Source organism: Bos javanicus, chromosome 3 (genome assembly GCF_032452875.1).
Source record: "Bos javanicus breed banteng chromosome 3, ARS-OSU_banteng_1.0, whole genome shotgun sequence".
NCBI classification, from domain to species: domain Eukaryota; kingdom Metazoa; phylum Chordata; class Mammalia; order Artiodactyla; family Bovidae; genus Bos; species Bos javanicus.
This window is the reverse complement of record NC_083870.1, coordinates 52,580,896-52,600,516: the sequence shown is the minus strand read 5'-3', so window position 1 is coordinate 52,600,516 and position 19,621 is coordinate 52,580,896. Positions and strand designations below refer to the sequence as shown.

General features: G+C 39.2%; 1 long non-coding RNA gene and 1 pseudogene across 1 annotated transcript; both read right to left on the bottom strand.

Moving 5' to 3' along the window:
* Nucleotides 1-52: 52 nt before the first annotated feature.
* On the bottom strand, nt 53-14,826 carry LOC133245323 (uncharacterized). Its single transcript, XR_009735638.1, has 3 exons — nt 14,574-14,826; nt 1,046-1,127; nt 53-181 (listed from the first exon to the last, which is right to left on the bottom strand). It is a non-coding gene; the product is annotated as an uncharacterized LOC133245323 (long non-coding RNA).
* Nucleotides 14,827-17,319: 2,493 nt separating this feature from the next.
* On the bottom strand, nt 17,320-18,786 carry LOC133245187 (ATP synthase subunit alpha, mitochondrial-like; annotated as a pseudogene).
* Nucleotides 18,787-19,621: the final 835 nt, after the last annotated feature.

Here is a 19,621-nt window from a genome sequence, read left to right as displayed (position 1 = left end):
GCCAGAGTTCTCCTGGTAAGAAGGCTCTCTCTACATTGAACTTTCACACACATTAAACTTGAGAAATGCTTTTATTGTTTATTTTTTCTAGAGTGAGAGATTCCAGATGTTTCAGAATATTTGGTTGAGATCCATCCAAGCAAAAAGGGCATCCATAATTTCAGCCATCTCGTGTGTTTTACTAAAGAAAATGAACATAAAATAGTAAGCCAAAGTATTGTGTTATATGTGTTGATTTCCTTTATAATCAATAACTGGGAGATGTAATTATACAAATGTGTTTCTTTAGCTACATGGTAATAAATAGAAATTGGGCTTTGATATTTCTAGGCAACTGTGAAGTGAAGTCGCTCAGTCGTGTCCAACTCTTTGCGACCCCATGGACTGTAGCCTACCAGGCTCCTCTGTCCATGGGATTTTCCAGGCAATAGTACTGGAGTGGATTGCCATTTCCTTCTCCAGGAGATCTTCCCGACCCAGGGATCGAACCCGGGTCTCTCACATTGTAGACAGATGCTTAACCGTCTGAGCCACCAAAATGAACATTATAATCTGTATCATGTATCATTTACTTAAATTTTATAAACATGTAAGAAGGAAAAGAATGGTCATTACAACCTTTAAAAAATAGATTTACGAAACAGTAAGTTCAAATTAGAAATGCAGGTCTGAAAATAGAACATGATAGTGCTGTGCTCAGTCACTCAGTCGTGTCTGACTTTTTGCGACCCCATGATCTGGAGCCTGCCAGGCTCCTCTGTCCATGGGATTTCCCAGGCAAGAATACTGGAGTGGGTTGCCATTTCCTTCTCCAGGGGATCTTACCAACCCAGAGATCAAACTTATATCTCCTGCACTGCAAGCGGATTCTTTATCACTGAGCCTCCTGCAAAGTCCCCGTAACATGATAATGTCATCTTCATTTTTTTCTTCACTTTTTCATTCCAAGACATTAAAAACTCTTGTAAATTCATATTCAGGTTCATTTCTGAGTGCCATACATCACCATCAATGTAGAATGACTGTGGCCGGCCTCCAGGCATACCTGAGAGATGCACTGAAATGTAGAGCCATCTCTCTTCTAATATCCATGTGGTACCTTCAGTTTCTGAGCATTATACTGGGCCCTGTGGAAGATGTGAAGGTAAATAGAACACACTCAGCTCTCAAATATCTTCTGGTCAAATAGATCACAAGTCACATGCTCAAAGTGCTATTTGTGTTTTAAAGTTGACAAAGAAAGAGCTTCAACTACTGCCTCACATGGTGATAATGCTATGGACTCATTTCCTCTAGAGTTTAGCTCTTAGCTTTGCAGGTTGAAAATCAGCTAGAATAGAATTAACTGAGCTCAGAGGCATGAAACTTATGAAAACTAATGTATAAATCACATGGTGATATATTAATTTACAGTAAAAGTTGTGACTGCCAAGTGTAATGGAATACTCTGGCAGATTGGTCAACATAGTCTTTCCCCTGTAGAGAAGGGTTCCAGGAATACCAAATTACTTGTTCAATGAGCATGGAATTATATGAAAATGATCTTAACAGATGGTATTATGAAACTTTGATAGCAAACTGTACTCTGCCATGAAGATGTACCTGTCAAGGGAACTTGAACCGTTACTTTGCTCTCACAGGGAAATAATTTATGTTTTCCTTAAAGATATATAGCAGTGTATTAGAAGCACAAAAATGTGATTTCATAATCTATATTTTATAATCTATATTTCACCAGTTCTGTAACATTTTTAAAAAAATTATTATAACATTTCTGAAATCGAGATATGTTTTAAAAATCATAGTTTGTACTGGCATTTTTTCCTTGCTTCAGTTCAATTCAGTTCAGTCGCTCAGTCGTGTCCAACTCTTTGCGACCCCATGAATCGCAGCACGCCAGGCCTCCCTGTCCATCATCAACTCCTGGAGTTCACTCAGACTCAAGTCCATCGAGTCAGTGATGCCATCCAGCCATCTCACCCTCTATCGTTCCCTTCTCCTCCTGCCCCCAATCCCTCCCAGCATCAGAGTCTTTTCCAATGAGTCAACTCTTCGCATGAGGTGGCCATGGCACGCTTTTCAGTGAGTGATATCTTAGAATAATTACCAGACATTTTTTTAGAAATTTCCCTGTCTTTTTTGGTAAATCAACTTTCACAAATTTAGTTGCTGTTGCAGTATATTCTAGCTTACTGTCTAAGTTCAAATCTATATCCAAGTTTAGTCTCCTCAATTCATTCTCTGAACAGGCTGTTATAATTGAGCTAAATTCCCAAGAGATATAGAACATTGGAGGATAGTTTATACACAATTGCATTCTTTCCTTCTAAAGTAACCCGGAAGAAACCTTCACTGGCCTTGTCACACTTTTTACTGCAGGACCCTAAAACCCCTATAAATTTCCTTGAAAATTTTTCATGTAAACTAGGAACAGGTCCTACCAGCCACTTCATTACTTGTTGATATGACAAACTATCTTCAGCGGCTACTGGTGAGCCTTCTTCTGGACATGACTGCCTCCCATGTGACACAGCCATTTTCTGCCATAGTCATTAGCTGATAATACACATCTGGACTATACAATGGTACTAAGGCAGTACTAGGGGCCCTAATCTAAGCTTTTGTTTTTATGGGCTGCTTTTTAATATTTACCTGTTGTATGTCATGCCCTTTACTAGTCATTGCTGAGAATGTAGTGAAAAATCCACGGTCACTGTGTGCAGTTGTGGGGTTTCTGCCCTGCACAAAAATTCTTAGCCAAGGTGCATAGAGGCTGAATTCCAGCCTGTTCTCCACTCACCAGTTCTTGTCCCTTAGAACAAGGCTAAATTGCTCTTCAGGAAAGGATGCCATTTTCTTCCCACAAAGTGCCTTTTCTTGTGAAGCAATTCTTGCACAGGTGGGCCTGCATCAGCCTATGCCTAATTCTTCGGCACAGAGAATTAACTTTTTCAATCTCTTTGCTCAGACAGGATCTTTGTTGAACAGCTCTTTCCTATTTCATACAAAGGGAATTTACAGGCAACTAGGTCCTAGTGCCTTGAGAACCCCATGAACAGTATGAAAAGGCAAAAAGATAGGACACTGAAAGATGAACTCCCCAGGTCAGTAGGTGCCCAATTTGCTACTGGAGATTGGTGAAGAAATAACTCCAGAAAGAACGAAGAGATGGAGCCAAAGCAAAAACAACACCCAGTTATGGATATGACTGGTGACAGAAGAAAGGTCCAATACTTTAAAGAGCAATATTGCATAGGAACCTGGAATGTTAGGTCCATGAATCAAGGCAAATTGGAAGTGGTCAAACAGGAGATGGCAAGAGTGAACGTCGACATTCTAGGAATCAGCGAATTAAAATGGACTGGAATGTGTGAATTCAACTCAGATGACCATTATACCTACTACTGTGGGCAGGAATCCCTTAGAAGAAATGGAGTAGCCATCATAGTCAACGAAAGAATCCGAAATGCAGTACTTGGATGCAATCTCAAAAATGACAGAATGATCTCTGTTCATTTCCAAGGCAAACCGTTTAATATCACAAAAATCCAAGTCTATGCCCGGACCAGTAATGCTGAAGAAGCTGAAGTTGAACGATTCTATGAAGACTTACAAGACCTTTTAGAACTAACACCCCAAAAAAGATGTCCTTTTCATTAGAGGGGACTGGAATGCAAAAATAGGAAGTCAAGAAACAGCTGGAGTAACAGGTCTTGGAGTACAGAATGAAGCAAGGCAAAGACTAATAGAGTTTTGCCAGGGAGAATGCACTGGTCATAGTAAACACCCTCTTCCAAAAACACAAGAGAAGACTCTACACATGGACATCACCAGATGGCCAACACCAAAATCAGATTGATTATATTCTTTGCAGCCAAAGATGGAGAAGCTCTATACCGTCAGCAAAAACAAGACCAGGAGCTGACTGTGGTGAACTGATCATGAGCTGACTGATCATGAACTCCTTATTGCCAAATTCAGACTTAAATTGAAGAAAGTGGGGAAAAACTCTAGACCATTGAGGTATGACCTAAATCAAATCCCTTATGATTATACAGTAGAAGTGAAAAATAGATTTAAAGGACTAGATTTGATAGACAGAGTGCCTGATAAACCATGGACGGAGGTTTGTGACATTGTACAGGAGACAGGGATCAAGACCATCCCCAAGAAAAAGAAATGCAAAAAAGCAAAATGGCTGTCTGAAGAGGCCTTACAAATAGCTGTGAAAACAAGAGAAGTGAAAAGCAAAGGAGAAAATGAAAGATATACCTATTTGAATGCAGAGTTCCAAAGAATAGCAAGGAGAGATTAAAAAAGCCTTCCTCAGCAATCAATGCAAAAAAATAGAGGAAAACAACAGAATGGGAAAGACTAGAGATCTCTTCAAGAAAATTGGAGATACCAAGAGAACATTTCATGCAAAGATGGGCTCAATAAAGGACAGAAATGGTATGGACCTAACAGAAGCAGAAGATATTAAGAAGATATGGCAAGAATACACAGAAGGACTGTACAAAAAAGATCTTCATGATCCAGATAATCATGATAATGTGATCACTCATATAGAGCCAGACATCCTGGAATGTGAAGTCAAGTGGGCCTTAGAAAGCATCACTATGAACAGAGCTAGTGGAGGTGATGGAATTCCAGTTGAGCTATTTCAAATCCTAAAAGATGATGCTGTACAAGTGTTGACACTCAATCTGCCAGCAAATTTGTAAAACTCAGCAGTGGCCACAGGATTGGAAAAGGCCCGTCTTCATTCCAATCCCAAAGAAAGGCAATGCCAAAGAATGCTCAAACTACTGCACAATTGCACTCATCTCTCATGCTAGTAATGCTCAAAATTCTCCAAGCCAGGCTTCAGCAATACATGAACCGTGAGCTTCCAGATGTCCAAGTTGTTTTAGAAAAGGCAGAGTAACCAGAGATCAAATTGCCAACATCCGCTGGATCATCAAAAAATCAAGAGAGTTCCAGAAAAACATCTATTTCTGCTTTACTGACTATGCCAAAGCCTTTGACTGTGTGGATCACAATAAACTGTGGAAAATTCTGAAAGAGATGGAAATACCAGACCACCTGGCCTGCCTCTTGAGAAACCTGTATGTAGGTCAGGAAGCAATGGACATGTAACAACAGACTGGTTCCAAATAGGAAAAGGAGTACGTCAAGCCTGTATATTGTCACCCTGCTTATTTAACTTATATGCAGAGTACATCATGAGAAACGCTGGGCTGGAGGAATCACAAGCTGGAATCAAGACTGCCAGGAGAAATACCAATAATCTCAGATATGCAGATGACATCACCCTTATGGCAGAAAGTGAAGAACTAAAGAGCCTCTTGATGAAAGTGAAAGAGGAGAGTGAAAAAGTTGGCTTAAGGCTCAACATTCAGAAAACTAAGATCATGGCATCTGGTCCCATTATTTCATGGCAAATAGATGGGGAAATAATGGAGACAGTGAAAGACTATTTTTGGGGGCTCCAAAATCACTGATTGCGGCCATGAAATTAAAAGATGCTTGCTCCTTGGACGAAAAGCTATAACCAACCTAGACAGCATATTAAAAAGCAGAGACATTACTTTGCCAACAAAGGTCCAGCTAGTCAAAACTATGATTTTTCCAGTAGTCATGTATAGATGTGAGAGTTGGACTATAAAGAAAGCTGAGTGCCAAAGAATTGATGTTTTTGAACTGTGGTGTTGGAGAATACCCTTGAGAGTCCCTTGGACTGCAAGGAGATCCAACCAGTCCATCCTAAAGGAAATAAGTCCAGAATATTCATTGGAAGAACTGATGCTGAAGCTGAAACTCCAATACTTTGGCCACCTGATGTGAAGAACTGACTCATTTGAAAAGACCCTGATGGTGGGAAAGATTGAAGGCAAGAGGAGAAGGGGATCACAGAGGATGAGATGGTTGGATGGCGTGACCGACTTGATAGAAATGAGTTTTTAAGTAAGCTCCAGGAGTTGGTAATGGATAGGGAAGCCTGGTGTGCTGCAGTCCTTGTGGTTGCAAGGAGTCAGACACGACTGAGCAACTGAACTGAACTGAAAGAAAAAGACATTATTATATGTGTGATGAGTGTTAGGTAGTAGAAGCACCAGGAGGGCCTTAGAAACATGGAGGAGGAACATCTAAGTTAGTGTAGAGGACAAAGGAAGGCTTCCTGGAGAAGTCTTTCTCTGCTGAGGGCCATCTTCCTACTCCACCTGGGTTAACTCCTACTCATTCTTCAAGTTTCAGTTAAATATCCCTCTGAGAGGCTTTCCCTCGCTTCCTTACCTCACACCACAGCTAGCACACATGCTCTCCTTTTGTTATACTAGTCTTGTGTGTATAGTAAGACCCACTAAAACTGAACAAATAGGGCCCAAAAATTCAATTTCATAAATTACAAGGTCATGTTATTATGAGGTTAATGAAATGACAGAAGTAAGCCTATTTAGTTGCTGGCTAGAATTCCAGGTGTCTGGCTGTGTAGTCAATATCTATCCTGGTCTCAGAGTTTGGAGCAAACTACTGATGCTTGACTGTTCCAGTTTAAATATACTGGGTATGATTCCAGGTTCAGTGACAAGCTGGGAATTCCAGGATCACATCTCTGATTCCAGTTACTTGGCAGCCAATTGAGCTGACTAATCCAGGAAGATTGGGTTGGGAGAATAATGAAGAATTATTCTGGGAATGCAGAATTTCACTTCTTCCCTTTTACCTTGCTTCTTTCCATCCCAAGGCAAGAACTTTAGCCCACCACATTGGAAAATGGGAATGGGGCAGAGGACAGGGTGAATGGCCAGAATTATGATAGTTGGTTTTGCGTTATCAGGAATATGATTTTACTACATGCTATTTTCATCATTGTAGATTTAGATTTAACTGTAATTATTGCTTAATGTCACTTCCTTCTTTAGACTACATACAATATGAGGGTGTATTAGATGTTCATATTATAGTCCTTACTCATAACAGAGTTCTTAACTCATATGAAAGTGAAAGTGAAGTCACTCAGTCGTGTCCGACTCTTTGTGACCCCATGGACCGTAGCCTACCAGGCTCCTCCCTCCATGGGATTCTCCAGGCAAGAGTACTGGAGAGGGTTGCCACTTCCTTCTCCAGAGGATTTTCCCGACCTAGGGATCGAACCTGGGTCTCCCACATTCCAGACAGATGCTTTAACCTCTGAGCTACCAGGGAAGCCTCTTAACTCATGTAAGTTACTTAATAAATATTTATTGAACTAAATTGATGTTATATCTGAACTGAGATCTAAAAGACTTATAAAAGCTAGCTGGGGAGAAAGAGTTGAGAGAAAGTATCCTATGCAGAGGAAGCAACATGAAAAATGTCTGAGTGAGAGATTGTGGCATATTTGAAGAACTGTAAGTAATTCACATGGCAAGTGTATACCACACAAGTGGAAAGTGGAAAGTAGTAAGTATTGAAACTGGGAAGGGAAGCAGAGTTGGATTGCAAGGGACAGGCACTTGGACTTTATCCTAAAGACAATGGGAAACCATTGATGGATTTTTCAAAAGAAATTGTATGATCAGATTTATATTTTAGAAAGATCTACAGTATTAGAAATTTATTAAAAGGAGTAAAACTGGATGTAGAGAATGGAATGTTTGCAGGATAGACTCTGATGCCTGTATAAGCATGACATATGTTAAAGAAAATTCCTGCTCTCAGCTATGTGGAGAGGTGGTCCTTAGCAGCCCTGCTTTGTACTTTGTAAGCCAACTCCCTCTAACATTCAACTGTAGCTGACTGGATCATGGATGGGAACCTGATACAAAGAAAACAAATTTGTAAACTGGCAAGTAGTCTATGATATAACTGTCATGGAAAATAATACTCAAGACACTGTGGCATTATAATAGACAAATAGATTAATGGAAAAGAATAGAGGACCCAAGATATACATCCATGAATGCATGGTCAATTGAATTTTGGCAAAGGTGAAAGACAATTCAGTGGAGAAAGAGTATTATTTTCAACAACTGACACTGAAGAATTGATTATCCATAAGCAAAAACTCAAACTTTGATCAGTATATAAAAATTAACTCAAAATGAATCACAAAAATATTATAAAATATAAACTGAAAAACTTTTAGGAGAAAAACATTGAGCTAGAGTTAGGCAAAGTTTTCTGGAATATGACACCAAAAGCATGATTTATAAAGGAAAAAAATCTGATAAAATAGACTTTATCAAAATTAGAATTCTTTTTCATTCTTCAAAAGACTGTTAAGAGAATGAAAAGACAACCCACAGACTGGGAGAAACTACTTGAAAATAATTTAATTGATAAAGAACTTATATCTGTAATATATAATGATCAAAACTCAACCATTAAACAAATGACCTAGTGAAAATTGGGCAAAATAATTAATAGGTAATTCACCAAAGATAAAGTGAAAGTATTAGTCACTCAGTCGTGTTCAACTTTTTGCGATTCCATGGACTCTAGCCTATCAGGCTGCCCTGTCCATGGGGATTCTCCAGGGAAGATTACTGGAGTGGGTTGCCATTCCCTTCTCCAGGGGATCTTCCTAACCCCTGGATCAAACCCAGGTCTCATACATAGCAGGCAGATTCTTTACCATCTGAGCCACCAGGAAGGCCTAAAGAAGATACACCGATGTCAAATAAGCACCAGAAAATATCTTTAGCCACCAGGGAAATGCAAATTAAAACCACAGTGAGCTATCAATACACACCTGTAAGAATGGCTAAAATTAACAAGTACTGGCCAGGTTGTATAGAAATTGAAACTCTACTACACTGCTTATGGAAGTGTAAAATGATACAACAACCTTGAAAAAAACTTGGCCATTTCTTTAAAATGTTAAAGAATATGATTTATCCCTTTCACTTCTGGGTATTTACCCAAGATAAAAAATATACACCCACACAAAGACTTGTACAAAAATGTATATAGTAGCTTTATTTATAAAAGCCTAAAACTGGAAACAATCCAAATATCCATCAGTTCAGTTCAGTTCAGTTCAGTCATTCAGTCATGTCCAGCTCTTTGCCACCCCATGGACCGCAGCACATCAGGCCTCCCTGTCCATCACCAACTCCTGGAGTTTACTCAAACTCATGTCCATTGAATCGGCGATGCCATCCAACCATCTCATCCTCTGTTGTCCCCTTCTCCTCCCACCTTCTATCTTTCCCAGCATCAGGGTCTTTTCCAATGAGTCAGTTCTTCGCATTAGATGGTCAAAATATTGGAGTTTCAGCTTCAGCATTAGTCCTTCCAATGAATATTCCAGACTGATTTCTTTTAGGAGGGACTGGTTGGATCTTGCAGTCCAAGGGACTCTCAAGAGTCTTCTTCAACACCACAGTTCAAAAGCATCAATTCTTCTGGGCTCAGCTTTCTTTATAGTCCAACTCTCACATCCGTACATGACTACTGGAAAAACCATCCATCAGTAAGTGAATATATAAGGCCAACCCCCAAGAGGAATATTTAATGTATGATTCTATTTATATGAAACTCTAGAAAATACAAATTAATCTACAGTGGCAAAAAACCAAACAGATTAGTTTGGTGGTTGCCTATTGTGGAGGAAAAAGAAAACAGGAGTTGGGGTGGGGATTAGAGAGGGGCACACAGATATGTTTGGGGTGATGGATATATTCATTATCTTGAAATGGTGTCGTCAAAGGTATAGATATAGGTAAAAATTCATCAAACTGTACACTTTAAATATTGAGTTGTCCAAAAGGTTCATTCAGTTTTTCCATAAGATGGCTCTATAAGATGACTTCATTTGAAACAATTCTGTTAGATTGTATTGTGACAGCTGTCATATCAGTGTGCATTTAAAAAGTACTTATCAAAACTGGTGAATTTTTGTGTAGCCATTTTAACATTGAAGATGGAAGAATAAAGTAACATTTTGGCATATTATGCTTTATTATTTCAAGAAAGATAAAAGTGAAACTGAAATGCAAAAAAAAAAATGGATTTATGCATTGAGAAGGTGCTGTGACTGATTGAATGTGTCAAAAGTAGTTTGTGAAGTTTCATGCTGGAGACTTCTTGCTGGATGATGCTCCACAGTCGGGTAGACAAGCTGAGACTGATAGTGATCAAATCGAGACATTAACTGAAAAAATAGTGTACCATGCAGGAGATAGCCAACATGCTCACAATGTCTAAATCTAGCACTGTATTTGCACCAGCTTGGTTATGTTAATCATTTTGATGTTTTCATTCCACGTAAATTGAGCAAAAAAAACCTTTTTGGCCATATTTCCTCATGTGATTCTCTATTTAAATGTAAAGAAAATGTGCTGTGTTTAAAACAAATCATGCCAGGCGATGAAAAGTTGATACTGTATAATAATATGGAATAGAAGAGATCTTGGGGCAAGCTAAATGAACCACCAGCAATCGCACCAAAGGCCAGTCTTCATCCAAGGAAGGATATGTGGTAGGATTGGAAGGGAGTCTTCTATTACAAGCTCCTTCTGGAAAATCAAATGATTAACTCCAACAAGTACTGCTCCCAGTTAGATCAGCTAAAGGCAGCACTAGATGAAAAGCATCTGGAATTAGTCAACAGAAAATGCATTATCTTCCGTCAGTAGAATATAAGACCGCATGGTTCTCTGATGTCCAGGCGAAAACAGCTTGGCCGGGAAGTTCTGGTTGACCCGCCATTCACCAGACATTGTACCTTCAAATGTCCATTTATTTTAGTCTTTATAAAATTCTCTTAATAGAGAAAACTTCAATTCCCTGGAAAACTGTAAAAGGTACTTTGGAACTGTTCTTCGCTCAAAAAGATAAAAAGTTTCACGAAGATGAACTTACGAATTTGACTGAAAAATGGCAGAAAGTAGTGGAACAAAACAGTGAATTGTTTTGTTCAATAATGTTGAACAAATGACAGTGTTCAATAACATTTTTTCTGAAAATGAAAAACGTTGTCTTTTATTTTTACTTTAAAAATGGAAGGATTGTTTTTGCTTGTTTTTAATTAGTTAATTACCTGGCTGCATCAGGACTTAATTGTGGCATGCAGACTTTCTAGTTGTGGTGCAGGGGCCCAGCTGCTCTGCAGCCTGCAGGATCTTAGTTCCCTAAGGATTGAACCTACGTCCCCTGCATTGAGAGGCAGACTCCCAACCACTGGACCATCAGGGATGTCTTCCAAAGAAACTTTATGGCCAACCCAATACATACAGTTTATTGTTTCAAAAAAAGGGTTTCAATAAGACTCATTTAAAAATGTGTAAAAGAGAACAATAATGGAAATAGTGAGCCCCCTGAAGGGGTAGAATGGAGGGTGCTCGAATTAGGCTTGGACGGGGAGAAATAACACTTCTATTTGACACGTTTCTACTTGTGAGGTCAGGCAGATGAAATTATTTCTTTTGCTTAGATGCTATCCATTTTCTCCATAAAACTGGCAGCATTCTTTCTGTACAAAGTGATCTGAAGGAGGTAAACAGAAGGCTTGCAGATAGTGGAGCAATTCTGAAGCAGCTTCTGTGAAAAGTGGATCATCCAGACCCTTTGCATTTGGGCAGTATTGGGATTTTTTCTTGATACTGGAAGCCAAGAATCTGTAGTGACACCATTTCTGTATCATTATGTAATTGTCTCCAGCACATGTCAGCAGTACAAATGAAGGAAGAGTCAGGCCTCTCACTTCTTTGAACACATATGTTCCAAAAACTTCTTTAATCTTTTGAGTGCTCAGATTTCTATAGCAACTGCTTCACCATTTTGCCATACATGCCAAAACATTTTTTCATTTATTCATTCATTTATCCAATAAATAACTCTTGAGCCCCTTTGACTCAGGTGTGAGGTGCTAAGACACTGAATACACAGTAGTCTAAATGTATATGGTCCCTGTTTTCAGGCTTCCATGCCTAAATAAGCAACTTGTACTTCCAAACTCCACCCTGCAGACATCAGGGCACCAGACTCGTCCCAATTATAGGTCACACCTGGAACTTATACAGATCATTTGGCCACCTATCATCAAGATGGCTCCATTGAATGTTCCATTTTCTGGACCCATTTTACTGGAGCCATGCTATGTTCCTCCTTTTGAGAATATATTGTGAGCTGAGAAAGCTCACTGAATTCCTAGGATTTATAACTAGGATCTATAGGACCCATGTTATGTTCTTCCTTTTGAGAATGTATTGTGGACTGTTAAAGCCAACACTGAATTTCTAGGATCTATAGCTAGAGACCCAAGGGCCAAACCCAAGGAAATGCACACAGCACCTAGTACTTGGCTTCCCAGGTGGCACTTGTGGTAAAGAAACTGCTGCCAATGCAGGAGATATAAGAGATGCAGGTTCAGTCCCTGGGTTGGAAAGATCCCCAGAAGGCGGGCATGGCAATCCACTCCAGCATTCTTGCCTGGAGAATCCCATGGACAGCAGAGCCTGGTGGGCTACAGTTCATAGACTCGCAAAGAGTTGGACACGACTGAAGTGATTTAGCAGCAGCACGAGATATTTATGTTCATACCTATTATTCTTTTCCCTGGTGGATAAAGAATCTGCCTGCAATGCAGGAGACCCGGGTTCGATCCCTGGGTTGGGAAGATCCTCTGAAGAAGGGAATGGCAACCCACTCCAGTATTCTTGCCTGGAGAATTCCATGGACAGAAGAGCCTGGTGGGCTCCAGTCCAAGGAGTTACAAAGAGTCAAACATGACTGAGTGACTAACACACACAAGAAATCTTTACATAGTAAAGAATGTAGCACTACTGCATCAAATGGAAGTAACATTTATTTATTTAACCTCTTAAAAGAGAGCTACCAGATGCAAAACTGTTAAATACACATATGTGTATTTATATATAAGGAATGTTGAGTTAGGAATCACATTATGTATGCTTTAAGGGGAGATAGAAAAGTAAGAGGTTTTTTTTTCCTACTTTTGTTAAGTCTGTTTTGAATAGTAAGAAATTCCATATGAGATTACAATTTGGGGCCAGAAGCCAGTATACGATGTCAAAAGATGATTGTCAATATTCAATCAGTGAGGACACTACCAGGAGACACAGCTAAACAGCAATGATAAGGGGGAGAAAAGGGTATAAAAAAGATATATGTGTGTTCTTTCCTCTACTGTTGTTGTGATCCAAAAATTTTAAATAAAAAATATGCACAAATGCATAATGGATGTTTCTTTTAGTGAAAAGGGGAAAAACATATCCCTAAGGGTTGGGAATAGAAATTGATGAGCTTGGCAGTAGGCTTTGGAAAAGAGCAGTGATAGCCAACCTGACTAATAAGAAAAAAATGTTGCAAATAAGCACTAGTACCAAAAAAGCAACAAATTTTGAATTGTGCAGAAAAACAAAATGGTCTTGTAATAGCCCCCGAGGGAAGACTTCTTGTGACAATGAAATTTTTGTAAGTAACATAATGGAAAAAGGGGACTCTGCCTGTAAGATCCATTAAGAGATAAACTATTAATCTCTCTATCTGATGGGAAATGGGATTTTTTATAGGAAAACTAATCATGTGCAATATATTTCCACAAATCACAGGTCAATGCATTTTATTCTCCACATAGTCATCTGTGATAAAGAATCTGACTGGCGATTCCAGAATGGTCAGTCTTCATAATGAGGGTAAAGGTTACATCTAGCTAACTATTAATATTTTGCCTGCAAGCATCTTGCCAGAAGAAACTGCTGAAATGTGCACTGAAAATAAGAGAAGATCCATGAATTTATTGTAATTTGATCAAGCCTCTTCCCTGCAATGAAGATTTGTTTTGGAATTCATAATTTCCCCCAGCTTTTTGGAGCCCTAACAGTTAAGACAGGAAATTCCTAGAGCTTATTACTTACTATGTGTGCTCCCCATCATTATTATTTAGATAAATAATCAGAGAATACTTATATAAATAACTTTAATTCATTCTTAAAACAGATTACTTTGTGAATTTTCTACGATGACTTGTGAAGAATTTCCCCTCCTCCCAAAGCCAACTCACTCTGTCTCCCCTCACGGATTCCTTTTGTATCTAAAAGCATTGACCAGCAGAGCCTTCAGGCAAATCTTCATGAAAACGGTTTTTCTCAGTTGAGCTTTTGATAGGTACTTGGCATCCATGAGTTTGTAATTTTACCCTCTGTAAAGCGCCAGAGCACAGCATGTCTATCTTGCTGTGAAAGCCAGGTTTGGGACTATACCACCATCAGATTGATTCAGTCAACTTTTATCTATCATGTTCCCACTGGATGCTGGAAATCACGCTTGTTCATGACACTGGGCACAATTCTATGAACAAGATTGACAAGGTCCCTGCCCTCATAAAGCTCACATTCCAGTATGTTGACTACAGTCCAAAACTAGGAGTTGCTATGTAGGAAACCACTCTGGGCACTTCAAGCTAAGGATTCTTAGATATTCCTATGAATCAAGTAGGATAAGAACTGTAAAGAAGGGGAAAAGAGAAGTAGGTTATTGATCCCAAGAGAGACCTCCTGCTTAGGAAGCCAGGGTTTAATCAAGCAGGCAGCTTTAGGTGAGGGAATGAAAGAAAATCTTACTGTTTTTCAGGTAGGGAGGGCGACTCAGTAGGGGCTCAAAATAAAGCATTCTTGGAACAAGAGCAGGCTGTTGATTATGTGCTATGATTTGAGATGAACTGGGAAAGCTGCCAGTTGAAAAATGTCTCCTCCACAGATGTCTGTAAAATGTGAATGTTTACTTCTCTAGGGAGAGATGGCAGTTAAAAGAATGGACTTTGGAATCAGGCAGGCTTGTTTGTGAATTGCAGCTCGGCAACTTAAGAACTATGTGACTTTGAAGAAGTTACTTCTCTCTCTTACCCTCAGCTTTGTCGTCTACGAAATGGAGATAATCATGCACCTTCATAGGGTTTTTGTAAGGCTTAAAAGAGTTATTATAAATCAAGCACTAGCACAAGTGTCCAGAAATAGTAAATATTCAATAAGTGATAGAAATCCTTAATAATATTTATATGATTGATTCAGTCATTCATTCATTCAACTAACATTCATTGAACTCCCACTGTGTGCCAGGTATTGTTCTGGTCATGATGAAACAAAGAAGCAACTGACTAGTAAATTGTGAAAGGTGCCCTAAGAAACAATAATAAAAAAACAAGCTTAAAAAAAAAAAAAAGTTTAAAAAAACACAAAACTTTTTTTTTCTTTTTCCAAAAGCAGAAAAAGAACATTCCAGGAAGATGGAACACAAAAGCCTCAGTGTATGAAAATATTTTAGATCTGTTTCTTTCTAGAAACTGAGATGTAGATGGTAGAAATTGGACCATTAGTATAAGAGGGTACTTCATCTTAAAAACAGAGTTCCCTTGACTTCTGTGGCACTGCACACTCCTGGTTTTTCTGCAGTGTCTCTGGTAGGTCCATCTCAGTCTCCTTTGTGGGGTCTTTCTCCTTTGGTTGGTCAAAGTTGGTCAAACTCCAACTTTGCTGGAGTTCCTCAAGATCGTCTAAGATGCTTTTCTCGATTCATCTGCTCTCCTTAAGCATCTCATTCATCATCAATAATTTTATTGGGGTTTGAATTGCTATCTAAATTATAACTCCTCAATTTTTATATCCATGTCAGCTCTCTCTTACAAACTCCTCTTATTTCCAACTTACTCATATTTGCAGTTATTTAGTGAATATCTTCACTTGGTTGTCTTCAGAACATCTCAAAATTAGAATGTCCAAAACCAGCTTGTCTCCTTACCAAAGCCCCTTCCAATGCACCCTTTCCCAGTAAATGTACTCTCATCCTCTCAAGTGCTCTACAAATGAAAAACCTGGCAGTCATTCCTGACTCTACCCTCTCCCTCAATCATCGTATCACCAAGTCTATTCTCTCTACCTCTCAGATATAGATGGCTATCTGTTTCACTATCCTCATTGACACCACCAGAAAGCATGCCTTTCATATTGTCTCCCCACATTTCATCTACTGCTTTCCCACCTAATCCAGTATCCACAGAGCAGCCAGAAAATGCAAATCCATCTATGTCGTTACCTTATTTAAACCCCTCAAAGCCTTCCCACTGCCCTTGGGAAAAATTCCAAACTCTTTACCAAGCTGTCTGCTTATCACTCTCCTATTTCCAGTCATTCTGAAATTTTCTTTTGCCGGGACACTCTATCCAGGCTATTGCTTACCTTTTACATTTTCCTATTTGTTGTTCCCTGGGCCTGCGGTGCTTTGCTCCCTGTTTTTTTCATCTAACTATACTCAGTCATTCTTATGGTCTCATTTAGAAGTCGCATCCCCATTGAAATCTTCTCAATCCCCTACTCTAGGTCCAAGAACCATGGATAAGGGGGAAAGGAGAAAGGATGGGAAGAAAAAAATACGATCAGATTTGCCTTGTGAAAATCACTTTGGGTAATGTGTGGAGAACAGATAGGAAAGAGGTGAGAACAGTTTTTCCAGTAGTTAAAATGGTAAGAAGGCTATTGCAGAGATCTAGCTGAGAGATTAGCTTGAATCAGGGAGGTGGTAATAGAAATGGAGAGAAGGTAATGCTGTCAGAGATATTTTGGACATGAAATCAATAGGCTTTGATACTGCAATGTATGAGGAGAGTGATGCCTCCCTACTCTTCTGGTTTCCACGAAAAGATATTTTCCTTAAAATTTCCTGGCTTCTTCTTGCCTCATCTCATACTCCTTTCACATGATTGATGAGCTTGGGTGAGTAACTGGGCTTGCAAGTTTCAGCCTTTCCTCTTTCTTCTTTAAGCCTGGACTGCCTGCAGGGAGCATGGGCTCTTGGTCTGCAGAGGGGCAAGTTTTTTTATAAAGAGCCTGTCCTTCTAAGGAGAGGGCTCCAGGAGTCTGGTGCTATCAGGGACAGGGTAGGTAAATCTTCCTAAAGCTGGGGTTTGGAAACTCATTTTTGCCACACACTTATACCATATTCTTCAGTCTGGCCTTCATCAGTAGGAAAGCTGACACATTGATTTCTATTTTCCTCACTCTTATTTATTCCGAGCTCAGATGGAGGTTGGAGGAGAGAGGAGAAAATGAACAATGAACAATGATGACTTAGATTTCCAGGTTATACAACTGCATGGATTACAGTGTTATTCTTTCCTTCCTTCTATTTTTCTCCTTTTTCAGATGGGGCAGTAAGAACTCACACATTCAGAATCTGGAGCAAGCAAAGTTTGAGATAACTTTAAGAAGAGATATGGAAATGTCAAGTTGACAGTTGTACATACAGATCCGGGGCTCAAGGATGCAGCCTGGGCTGGAGATAGACATTTGAGAGCTATCAGCAAGAAGATCATTATTATAGTGAGTTTGAGGAGGATGAATCCAGTTTCACAGTACCTGCCACCTATTTCAAGGCCCTGGTTTGTGCATCAGATCTGATGCAGGATATAGACAAACCAGCATTAATGGCAGGATGGATACCTTTCTAGAATAATTCTGTTTCCAAGATCTGTCCATCAGTGATGAAAATGATATTCCTTGGAATGTAAGCAGACACATCACCAGTTTGTGTTTCTGTGACTGGTAAAGCGGTCAAGGAGCAGCCACCAAAAACATCATTCATTTCAGCTGCTCTCTAGCAGACTGGAGTATAGGTAGAAGACATCACCAGGATAGGCCTCATGACCAGTGGGTCAGCAGAACAGCAGAGACATCGATAATAAGCAACAGCCTATAAGTCATCATAAGTGATCAAATCATGTTTGCCATTATCCCTAAAATATTCTCCCATGGGACATACAAAATAAGAAACCAGGTACTGAAGTGGGCAGCATCTGAAGCAGTAGCTGACACCACAATGGTGTACTTCATGGTATATGCATCTGTAAGTGTCTTTATTTATTTATTTATTTTTGACTATTTTCATTTTTATTTCTTCAATCCCAGAAAATTCTGTTTATTTTGCTTATTTGTTATATTTCTTCTTTGGTAAAGTTTCTATTCAAATCCTTTGCTTCTTTCTTTTTTTTTTTTAAGTAAGTGTCTTTATTAATTGGGCAACAGTAGATCTCTTTTGACCAATGGCAACGTAGATGCAGTATAGCTTCTTCTTTTCATTATTTCCATTGTTGAATTGTTTCTAGTTAATGATTGTATCAATAGCAATGACGTTTGCCAGTCTGTCGGTCACAAATAATCAGCTCATGTCGACCACAACCAATCAGCACCAAGCTGTCCACAGCCTTGATGCCAGTTTGCATTGGTTCCCACACAGAGATCTGAAGAATGATCCTAGGGGCTTTCAGGCCAATTTGCCTTTGGACCTTGGAACCAACTGGACCCCTTCCATCAATGGCATTACCAAGGGCATCTACTACAGGATCCAACAGCTCCTCACCAACTGGAACATCTACAATAGCTCCAGTTCTCATCACAGTAACTCATTCCTTTATTAGTTTATCATTTCCAAACACAACACCACCAATATTATTAGCTTCTAAGTTCAGAGACATACCCTTTAACCTGAATAAAACCCTACCATTTCTTTTGCTTGAACATTTCTTAGTCCATGTACATGGGCAGTATCATCACCAATATGTAAAACATACCCAGTCTCTTTAAGATCAGCAGAGGCATCAGCTGTAAGAATATGCTCTTCAAGAAGAGAGTACACCTCACCAGTGCCAGTCATCTGAAGATGAGAATGAGAGGCATGAAGGCTCCTTGCAGCAATGAAGGATCATCCCAGAGCATTTTTGGAGACCAGCTCGGTCTGCCAAGGGAGGGCAAGGCCCACCGCTGCAGTGACCCACACAGACAACATCCTCGGCTGCTCCTTCTCAAGGGCTTCCTCTGCAGTTGTAGCCTAGAGACTGACTATACAGTAACTGTAAAGAAACTGCTAAATTGTTCCAAAGTAGTGTGTGATGGCTCCAGTTTTTTCAAATCCTTTTCAACACTTGGTATTGTCAGTTTTCTACTTTAGCCATTCTAGTGAGTGTGTGGCAATATATCATTGTGATATTAATTTGCACTTATCTAATATGACTAACGGTTCTGGGCATCTTTTCATATGTTTATTTAGTCTGTACGTCTTCTTGAGTGAAGTGATTATTCAAATCTTTTGCCCATGTTTTGTGTTGAATTCTCTTTGTTGTTGAGTTGTAAGAGTTCTTTATGTATTTTGGATACAACTCCTTTATAAAACATATGTCTTACAAATAATTTCTCTCAGTCTATGGCTTTTTAATTATTAAATTTTTAATTTTTAAATGGTGCCCTGAGAAAAGCAAAATTTTTTAATTTGGATAACTTGAAATTTATCCATTTTAAAATTTTATTATTTGTGCTTTTTGTGTCATATCTAAGAAATTATTGCTTACCTAAGGTTACAAATTTTTTCCCAAGTTTTCTTCTAAAAGTTTCAGAGTTTTAGCTCTTATATTTAGATCTATTATACATTATAGACTGATATATTTTGGAAAATTCTGAAAGAGATGGGAATACCAGACCACCTGACCTGCCTCTTGAGAAATTTGTATGCAGGTCAGGAAGCAACAGTTAGAACTGGACATGGAACAACAGACTGGTTCCAAATAGGAAAAGGAGTTCGTCAAGGCTGTATATTGTCACCCTGTTTATTTAACTTATCTGCAGAG